We start from the raw sequence: 10,112 nt of genomic DNA, 5'->3' as shown, positions 1-10,112 counted from the left end.
GGGGGGAGATCTCCGTCTTTATTGTGGTTTTAGCACTGCTTTACCCATAACAGAGAATCGTATTGAATGGATTTGTTTTACACAAAATACCTCTTTGTTTACAGCTTCCGAGAGCAGAAGAAATCATGCCTTCTGAGAAGTAAAACTAGAAATATGCCCAGATCCTCTCTATTTCCTTTATAAAATAAAACACTGTCTCCTTGCTCGCATCCCTGGCCTCACACCCCGTGGCGCATGTGGTTCTGGTGTGAGAACAGCCTTTGTGCCCGGCTTTTGTTTACCGCCGCGGCGATCCCAAGGAGAGCGCCCATAGACAAGGGCAGTTTATTCCTCTTTTCTGATAATGGCGCATTCATTCTTCTGAGGAGGCTCTCACCATCATCTCTGGAGAGCTCAGCAGCGGGTTTTTGCATTGTTTTCTGTACGACGCCAGCTTTGGGGAGAGAATTGGAGTAAAAAAGTGTAGAATGCAAGAGAATATTAAAGTAGATCGTGGATCCCAAACTGTTTTTTCAGCTATTGCTACCATTTCTTATTGACAGTCTGGAGAATTTCTGTGGGACATCACCCAAGCCAAGCAGGACTATCAGATCTCGGGGAACAGACCAGAGCGGAGCTGCCTGCTCTTCCCAGACACCTTTTGAGTGATGATCCTCCATTTGGGTTGGATGTGTGTTTCCTCTAACTTGGAAAAAATAATATTAGCCCTTGGGTACAACTCCTGGATTCTCAGGGACAATATTGAACACAAGCCTGGACCTGAAGAAGCTCTTGTGTGCCTGGAAGCTCATCTGGATTCTCCAAATATATCAACTGGCCTAATAAAAAATATTGCTTCTCCATACAAACCTTATGACACTTATCTAGTAATTTACATAAATACGGCAGGTTCTCAGCTAGTCCGAATCACCGCAGCTCTGCCGATTTACGGTGACCGTGTACGTGCCCCAGACCGAACAAATACTGATTTATTCCTGTCAAAGCACCATAGCAATGAATACATTTCACAACGCATTTGATTTCCTTCCCCATCACAGGTCAGAACACGATATTCACAATGCTGTAAATTCTTCAGAATAGTGATCTGGCCATAATATTTATCTGCAGTGTATCCAGCCCCTTTTTTGGGCTCCGATGCATAAATCAGCACCCCTTGCCCCACTTAATTCTTCTGTTTTACAGACCGGGCAGTGGTGGGATGAAGGCTAGGTGGTGAATGGCCGGAGTTAGAAGCTTCTGGTGGGCAGCCCAGGCAGCTGGAGGGGTCATCGGGCTGCCCATCACTAAATGCCCCTCTCCCACCTCTGCCTGATACCTATAGACACCCCGCAGCAGGAGCTCAGATGGCTGCTGGGCTGGGAAATCACAAAGACCCAAAGGATGCGGGTCTGTTCTGCAGATGTCCCAGAAAAACCTAATAACCCTGATTCCGCCTACGGTATTAAAAATACTCCGGCGTGTTCAAATGTGCCACTTTGTTAATGCCTGCGGCCTGGAAGACGAGTCCTTCTCTTCACATTTTCTTGCCTTCCCCGTTACTTGCTGTCAATGCCTTGTGACACCGCAAGGGAAGGCAGTAAATTCTCTTTGACTTGGAGGTTTGCTTGGGTTAGCTGCTGACTGCTCCGAAAATGGATCCAGAAATCCTCACCCCTCGCTTGCTGTGGGAGAGCGACGGTCGTGCACCCCTTCCCTCCGCGCTTGCTTGCTTGGAGCGAGGGGGATGCACGGCGAGGGGGATGCACAGTGAGAGGGATGCACGGCGTGGGCGATGCACGGCGAGGGGGATGCACGGCGAGGGGGATGCATGGCGAGGGGGATGCACGGCGAGAGGGATGCACGGCGAGAGGGATGCATGGCGAGGGTGATGCATGGCGAGGGGGATGCAAAGCGAGGGGGATGCATGGTGCAGGTGCCCCAGCCTGTCCCCACGCCGAGGGCAAGGGTGGTCACCGTTGGTCCACAGGCATGCCTGCAACACCTCACATCAACAGCGAGCAGTGACCCAGTGCTTGGGGTCCTGCGTGTCTTCAGCCAGCGGGTGGCAAAGCCAGGCAGAGCAGGGGACACAAGGTGGCATTCCCCAGGGCTGGTGCACGGAGCAGGGATGGGTGCTGTCCCTGGGATGCTGCCCTGGCTCCTGCGCAGCCCCGGGGCTCCCTGGCTGGGTGCTCACCCTCCAGCCTGGGTGCTCACCCTCCAGCCCTGCTTGCCTGGGCAGCTGCTGCTCGGGTTGCCCCGAGGAAGGTGCTACCTGCCCAGGGGAGCAGTTTTCCAGCTTTTGCAGTTGAGCTTGTGAAAAACAAGCTAAGGAAACCTCTGGCTTCGGTGACCCCTTCCCCACAGGCTGCAGGACAGCAGTGCCCTCATGTCCTCCCTGCCCGGCGCCTTGCTGGGCCAGACTGCCCGCACCCAGCACCCCAGCACCCCGACACCCCAGCACCCTGGCCCCTCTTTCACCTTGCTGCCGCGAGCCTGGCTGCGCGACACGGCAAGGGAAGCATCCCAGAAGCAGGCCAAGGGCGTCCCTTCTCCCCCTGCACCCACCAGCAGCGCTCCCCAGCCACGGTGCAGCCTTGGTCCCAGCCCAGCACCCCTCCAGCCCGCCACGCACCAAAGCTGGGGGATCCCACCAGCCCCAAGGAACAACCCCGTGCCCAACGCCTGAGTGAGCTCGGGGGTGCACCAACCCTCCCCAAAACACCCCAGAGCCAGGACGCTGCCTCACCTGGGGCAGGAGGCGACGGAGGGGCCGTGGCTGATGGGGCAGCCAGCAACGAGCCTGCCAGACCACTGGTGCTTTGAAGGGGAACTTGCTTCCCCCCATCTGCAGAGCCGCAGCACTTTGTACTCAGCCTTGGCCTTTCATCTCAGGGTTTCAAAGCACTTTCCAAGCCCAAATGAATTCTGCTGCAGCAGCTGCCCTCCTGCACTGTTTAGCATCAGCCCTGCCACGAAGCGGGGCTGCCCGTACCCCTCGGGGTACACAGCCGGGCTCCCAGGGATGATTTTCCCTGGGACCACCTCAAGCCACTGAGACGGGATGGGAGGGCAGCGCGCGGTGCCTCCCACCCTCCCCTTATCCCTAAAACCCACACAAGCTCCACGGCGCTGAGAACCGCAGCGATGCCCGTGCCGCAGCACCCCCCACTCTGAAAATCCCCCCCCAGCCTTTCTCCCAGCCCCAGGGAAGATGCTCCCATGCAGGACGTATGCCCATGGCAAGCTGGGGTGCCCTGGGGTGGCCAGGATGTCAGCCCTTGTGCCGGGTGCTGGTGGAGAGCTGGGGGGACCTGGGGCGTGGGACCCCACCAGGGACCTAGCGGGAGGGTGGGCTGGGGCTAGCCGGGCACACCGCCTCCCCACGGGGCATTAATAATTAAGCAGGCGCGTCCGGCTCAGATGGCAGCTCTTATTTAAGGAGACGATCTAAATACCGCCCAGACGGCACTTATGGAGCACCTAAAAAAAGCCCTGGCTGTCTCGGTCCCTCCAGGAGCAGTTCCGAGCTCTGTGGGGCCGGTGGGCAGCACCGGGCAGGGTGGTCACCAGTGTCCTGCATGGACGGGGCTGCCCCAGGCTCTGAGCGTGGGAGGTGGCAGCATCTGGGGCCAGTCCTCCGAGCACCTGCTTGTGCCTCAGTTTCCCTCTGCAGCGGGGACCTGCCTCTGCCCTTTGTCCCGTGCGGTGGCAGGGGTGCTGGGGACCCAGCGCAGGGCTGGATGCTCAGCCCCGTGCCCTGGGTTGGTGGCACTGGGTGGGACCTGGGGGGGGTCTCTGCTAACCCACCCCCCCGTGCCAAGGGGAAAGCCACCCCATGTTCCAGCGGTTGCCAAGTGCCTTTCTGTGTTTGTGCTGGCAGTGAGTGGCCCCACGGCCCCACTGTCCCCCCGGTCACGGCTACCCGGGGAGACCCCTCCCACACTGGGGTCAGGGACACTCATCCTCCAAGGAGAGCTCAGTCCTCCCCCCTCCCTGCCCGGGGTCCCCGGGACCCCCTCCCCAGAGCCGCCCCATCCTTATTGAAGGGGAGGGGGCCAGGGAGGAACAAGAAGGGCCGGGAGCACCGAGACAGCCACGAGCTGGGGCGCAGCGGGACCCCCCAGCCCGGGCATCACACCACCCCCCCACCCCCCCCATCAGCATCCTGGACCCCCAGGAGCAGGCGAGGAGCCGGAGCATGCTGCGAGGGGGGGACGGGGCTGTCACATCGTCCCCGTTGCAGGCGGGCGGCAGCGAGCCGCTTGCTGCAGTCCTGCTCGCTGGCTCTGCAGCGTGACTCAGCACAGCCTCACCCAGCTCCCAGCCCCACCGCCGAGGCCCCTTTCCCCAGCCCCGGGGGGGGGCACATGCTCCCCACCTTGCCGCTGCCCTCCCATGGCCCCCGTCACCCCCAGAGCCACCCCCCAGACCCCTGTTCCCACCCAACCCCGTCCATCTCCACCCCGGGACCACCGGCTGCTCCTCCAGCCCCACTGCGGGCAGGGACCCCGCTCCAGGGCCAAGTGGGGGCTCCAAGCGATGGGGAAAGGTGGGTGTCAGCCTGCCTGCACCCAAGAATCTCTGCCGTGCCCTTAGGCAGGGGACGGGCAGCATGCTGGATCGGGCCCCGTGGGTGTCCCTGCCCAAAGCCCCGGCTCGGGGTTTGGGGAGCTGAGCACCGACTTGTGCTGTGGCACCTCCCCAGGCACTGGGAGAAAGGATTTGGGGTTTTTTTCTGGGGGATGGGACTGAAAGAGATGCTGGGGTCACATGGGAAAGGCTTGGGATTTTTAAAGGGATTTTTTGAGTCCCACTTTCGGGGTGTTTGGAGCCTGCCAGGATCAGCTTCTCGCAGCATTTTTGTGCACGTCCCCTCTGGCCATGACCTGGAGGTTACTGGGAGGCGAGGAGGGAGGCCAGAGAAAGCAACCAGCGCTGGGGGAGGAGGGCTGAGCACCCTAACTGTCCCCTCTAACTGTCCCCACGTCCCCAAGGCACGAAGGCACAGGGCAGGACCCCACTGTCTGCTCGTGCTGTGCCCCAGGGACGGGTGTCCCTCCGTTGTGACAGCAGCACGTGGCACGGCCCCATCCCCGGGACGGGGGACAAAGGGGCTGTTGGGGCTGCGCAGCCGGATGGCTGCATCCGAGAAGATGCAGACCGGATTAAAGCAAAGGCACAGCCGGAGGCAGAGCGCCCAGGCACGGCCGGACCCCCGCTCCCACCCGGGCAGTCCCTCGCCCGCGGCATCGTCATGGGAAGCACGTTGCCGGCATCACTGCCAGCTAATTGCTTTCCTGCCTCTCTCTAAATGCAAGTGATGGCAGCGAGGCGGCAGCGAGCTGGCTTTTGCCAGCGTTCAGCAGCCCACGTGGGGCGGCTCCTGCCAGGGGAACGAAATAAAATTAAAAAAAAAAAAAAAAAAAGAGGCAGAGAGGAGGAGATGATGGATGGGAGGATTTGCAGCCGTGGCCCTGTACCCTGGCGGAGGGAGCCCTTGAGCCTGCAGGCACAAGGAGAGGCACAGATCCGCCGGTGCCCATGGGCCATGGCCACGCAGCCCCCCGGCACGGCACAGCGGGGGCACGGCGTGGAGAGCAGCCGGCCCCGCGGCCCCCCCGCCGCCCCGCTCCCTTTGCCAGCGGACTAATTGCGCCAGTGACTTTGCAGTTCCCAAAATAGCTCCTGGCTCCGGCGGGGTGACGTCAGCGGGAGCCGCGGCAGCAGGCCCAGCAGGAGCGGGGAAGGAGGACGCTGCCCGGCGTGGGGTGCAGCGGATGGCTCCTGCACCCCGCCGCGGTCCCGCTGGGTGACCTTGGTGCCCTGGACCACGCTCCTGAGGGAGCAAGACTTGCTGTGCCGCAGGGACGCTGCAGGGAGCCCTGGTCCTCATCCATCCCGTCAGAGGAGGAGGTGGTCCAAGGTAGTCCCCGACCTGCATCCCCGCCACGTGGGTGCCCACATCTCTGGGACCGCCCGCTGCAGGGGATGGGGCAGGCTGCCCCAGCGGGGGTAAATCTGCCCCTCGGTGCCCCCCGCGGGGTAAGGCGTGCCCCCAGCCGGGTCCCTGCAGCTCCCCGAGGGTGCCAAGGGGTGAGCCAGGGCCACCGTCCCAGGAGCCCCCAGGGAAACTGAGGCACGTGGAGGGATGCAGAGGCAGCAGGGAGAGCAGAAGGGGGCACGGCAAGCCGGGGAGCGGAGCGCAGCCCAAGGTCACCCAGGTGGTGCTGGGCACAGCAGAGCCTAGGGATGCTCTCCGGGCCAGGGCTGCCTCCAGCAGTGACTCACCCCTGCGCCGGTGCCCAGCTCCTCCGGTTACAGGCGCAGACGGGATTGCCTTAATGGGGCACGGCGGGTGGCAGGGCTGGCCTGGCCTGAGAAGGGCACCCCTGGGACCAGGCACCGACCCGCGGGCCCCTCCAGCCAGCCCTGCGCTCTGCAGCCTCCCCCCACAAGCAGTGCATCCTCCGTACCACGGCCCAGCCAGCAACACTGCTTGTACGGGTCTCATACTGGTCCCAGAATGGGACTCCCGTCTCTCCCAGCACAGCTGGGGAGGATTTAACCATGAGCGCCCCTTCGCCTGCCCCAGTTCTCGGTGAGCAGAGCTCCCAAGCCCCACGCCAGCACTCGGCCGGAGGGCTGCCTTATTATTCTGGAACACGGCGAAATAATTAAAGCCTCCTCCATTTCCCCTTGCTCATTTGTGCTCCTTCAGCCTGGATTAATGGGTCTCCTCTCCCCAGCACAGACTCATTCCTTATTCCTAATAGCCCATAAATCCCGGCCCCGAAATAACCCCAGCTTTTGCCTGGACCTGCTGAAATATTTATTCTCTCCCCCCTGCTGCCCCCCGCACCGTCCCCTCTCCAGGGATGGGGAGAGGAACTAATCGATGGCATCGACCAGTGTGGAGCTGCAGCTGCTCCAGGCATGGGGAAACAGCTGACGTTGGCAAGAGGAGAAGAGCCGGGCAGGCACCGCGGCTTCTCCCGGCTCCCACGCAGCTGCCATGGCCTGGCTGTGGTCCCACAGCAGGATGCTCTCGCGCCATCGGCATCCCCCCATGCGGGTACCCTGCTCCAGGGCCAGAGCATCCCCCGTGCTCGTACCCTGCTCCAGGGCTGGGACATCCCCGTGCTCGTACCCTGCTCCAGGGCCAGAGCATCCCCATGCTCGTACCCTGCTCCAGGGCTGGGGCATCTCCCGTGCTCGTACCCTGCTCCAGGGCTGGGACATCCCCGTGCTCGTACCCTGCTCCAGGGCTGGGACATCCCCGTGCTCGTACCCTGCTCCAGGGCTGGGACATCCCCGTGCTCGTACCCTGCTCCAGGGCTGGGACATCCCCCATGCTCGAACCCTGCTCCAGGGCTGGGACATCCCCGTGCTCGTACCCTGCTCCAGGGCCAGAGCATCCCCATGCTCGTACCCTGCTCCCACCCTGCCTGTCACTCCCTGCTCCCATGGAGATGTTGCCCAGCTTGGGCATGGAGGATCTGGGGGGATCCCTGTGGATCCCAGCGCATCTCAAGCTGGCTGCGGGAGAAAAGGCTGGAAGACAAGGGAGGAGGCTGCTGTCTCTCCTGCCTGGAAACCCTTTGCTTGCCAGATTGCAGGTCGGGGAAGGGAGAAGCCCAGGGAGAGCAGTACCTGCTCTTCCCAGCCCAAAGCGAAGAGCAGCAGGGTGTGGGGTAACACCAAAAACCAGCCCGGCTTTGCCGGCTCAAGGCCCAGTCCCCAAGGAAAACAGGGAAAACCCAGCCGGCCTTTCTCATCATCCCTCCCAGGATGCCCCAAGAGGCAGCAGCCTCCAGAGCAGCTCCTGGCCACCAGCCCCCTCCCCACCTCCCATAGCCACAGGGAGCGGGGGGGCAAAGCTGGTGGAGCCCACAGCACCCTCTGACCCGTCCCCAGCTGGCGGGGGCTGCGGCGGGGGGGGGGGGGGCAGGGGCTGCCGGGGACAGCTCTGTCCCCCTCCTCTTCCCGGCAGGACGCAGGCATTGCCCAGCTGTCCCGGAGGCGGGAGGCGAGGCGGGAGGCGGTGGTGGTGGCGGGGGGGGCGAGGAGGCAGCAGGGTGGGCAGCCGAGCGTGCAGGACCAGGGAACTCAGTTAAATGAGAGATTTTATTCCCACGCCGCCTCCCTGCCCTCTCCCAGGGTCCTGGCAAGCCCACGTCCAGCTGCGTCGCCACGGCCTGCCTGGAAGATGCTTCTGTGCCTCAGTTTCCCCACTGGTGGAAATCTGGACTGGGAGCAAAGTGCTGGGAAAGCCCTGCTCGTGGGAAGCGGTGGAGAGGCAGCCAACGTCAGCCCGGTGCTGGCTGCCGCAGCACGGGGCCAGGGCCACCCGAGGGGACCTGCACCAGCCTGGGAGCTGCGCGGGGACGCGTCCCCGATGTCCGCAGAGGTCCGGCAGCTGGGACGTGCCATCTCACAGCACGCCGCTGCCCAGGCCACCGCCACCGGCAATCGGGGTGCGGAAAAGCCTCGCTGAATTGGGGAGCCCTCTCTCCCGGTCCCCAGCCCCGCGGTCACAGCCTCTCCCTGCAGGCAGCAGCAGGCAGCAGCAGGCAGCAGCAGGGGCTGCAGCTCCCAGGACAGTCTCTCTTCCCATCTGCTCCTCCGTTGTTAGCAAGCAGCACCGAATTTACTGCTGTCAGCACTGCAGAGCCCGTACAGCCGCACAACGGCAACGCACCGGCTTCAGCAGCGACCCCGCAGCCCACGGGGCTGCCAAATCCCACCGGGAACAAACCCGGAGTCAGACCCAACCTCGCCCCCTGAGCCTGGTGGGGGTCAGGGCTGTACCCCCGGAGCTGGGGGGGAGAAGGGTCCAAGCTCGGCTCCCGGCTGGGTGTGAATCGAGGGCTGCTCGGGGGCCAGCAAGGGGTTTGCACCAATTTTTGGCAGCAAGAGCTGAGCCCTCGCCTCTGGGCTTGGGGCATTGCCTGTTCCCCAGCCGTTTCCTCCTGCCTGAGCTTCGAGGGGGTGGCAGGGAAGCAAGTCAGGTCTCAGCACACTTTTAAAGGGCTTTTATTTATTCACAAAACAAACCCAAACACATATAAGAAAAATGGGGGGGGGGGAAACCCCAGGAATATGCACAATCTATTATTAACAAAAGAATTGCACAAATAGAGGAGCGAGCGCGGCGGAGGGAGCAGCTGGGATGTGCTCTGCGCCGCTGCACGAGCCCTTCCCCGCCCTCGCACCCCGTCCACGAAAACACGAAGATCGTTTTGCCGGTGTCCCGTTAGAAATCAGAAACAGTTGATGGTGAAGGCGGCTGGTGCTGCAGGCTGGGTCCTTCCACCTGAGCTGGGAGGGAAACAGCTTTTACCCCAAAGGCACGGCACCGGGGAGCGACCGAGCTCCTGGGTTCAGCACCGTCGCCATCCCCTCGTGCTGGGCAGGGATCTGGGGTTTTCCCTGTGGTTTTCTGTCTGCTCCTGCCCTGCCTGCCAGCTCCCTGCCTGCCCCGGACACCTCGGAGCTCGGAGCATCACGGAGCTCCTGGGAAAGAGCAGCCAGAGCTGGTCTGGACCACGCAGGATGGAGGAAGGATGGGGAGGCTGCGCGGAGCCTGGTCCTTCCCTGCTCCCCAAGGGCTTTTTTGGGCAGGGACTGGCTGTGCCAAAGCCCCCAGGGAAGGGAAATCTCGGCTGAGCTCTCTGCAAACCCAGCAGCGTTTGCAGAAGAAACAGGAGGTGAAACGGGCACGAGGAAATACTGGGCAGCCACCACGAAGCGGGACAGGGTTGCAGGCGGTGTGAGATCCAACACCTGTGTTCCTGCTGCATGGAAGTTAGTGAGGACTTGGTATTTCTTCTGCCAAAATGGGAAGAAAAACCTGGTATTCAGATTGCTGGGGGGGTTGCAAAGCAAATTGCACAACAGCAGCAACTCACTGCAGAGCCACTGGAGTATCCTGGTTTGATTTCAGTCCCCTTTTTTCAGTCCTCATTTTCTGAGTATAATCTAATGTCATTTTCACAGCAGAAAATCCATTTTTCTCTCCTCATCTCTCAGATGAAATGGCTGAAACCAACCAGATTTCACACCAAAATCGGGTTTGTTTTTCCAAGGGGCAGTTCAGGGAGGGGAAGCTTCAGCCAGTATTTTAGGAGCTG

The sequence above is a fragment of the Ciconia boyciana genome, chromosome 17 (assembly GCF_034638445.1).
Source record: "Ciconia boyciana chromosome 17, ASM3463844v1, whole genome shotgun sequence".
NCBI lineage: Eukaryota > Metazoa > Chordata > Aves > Ciconiiformes > Ciconiidae > Ciconia > Ciconia boyciana.
Note: the sequence above shows the minus strand (reverse complement) of the source record.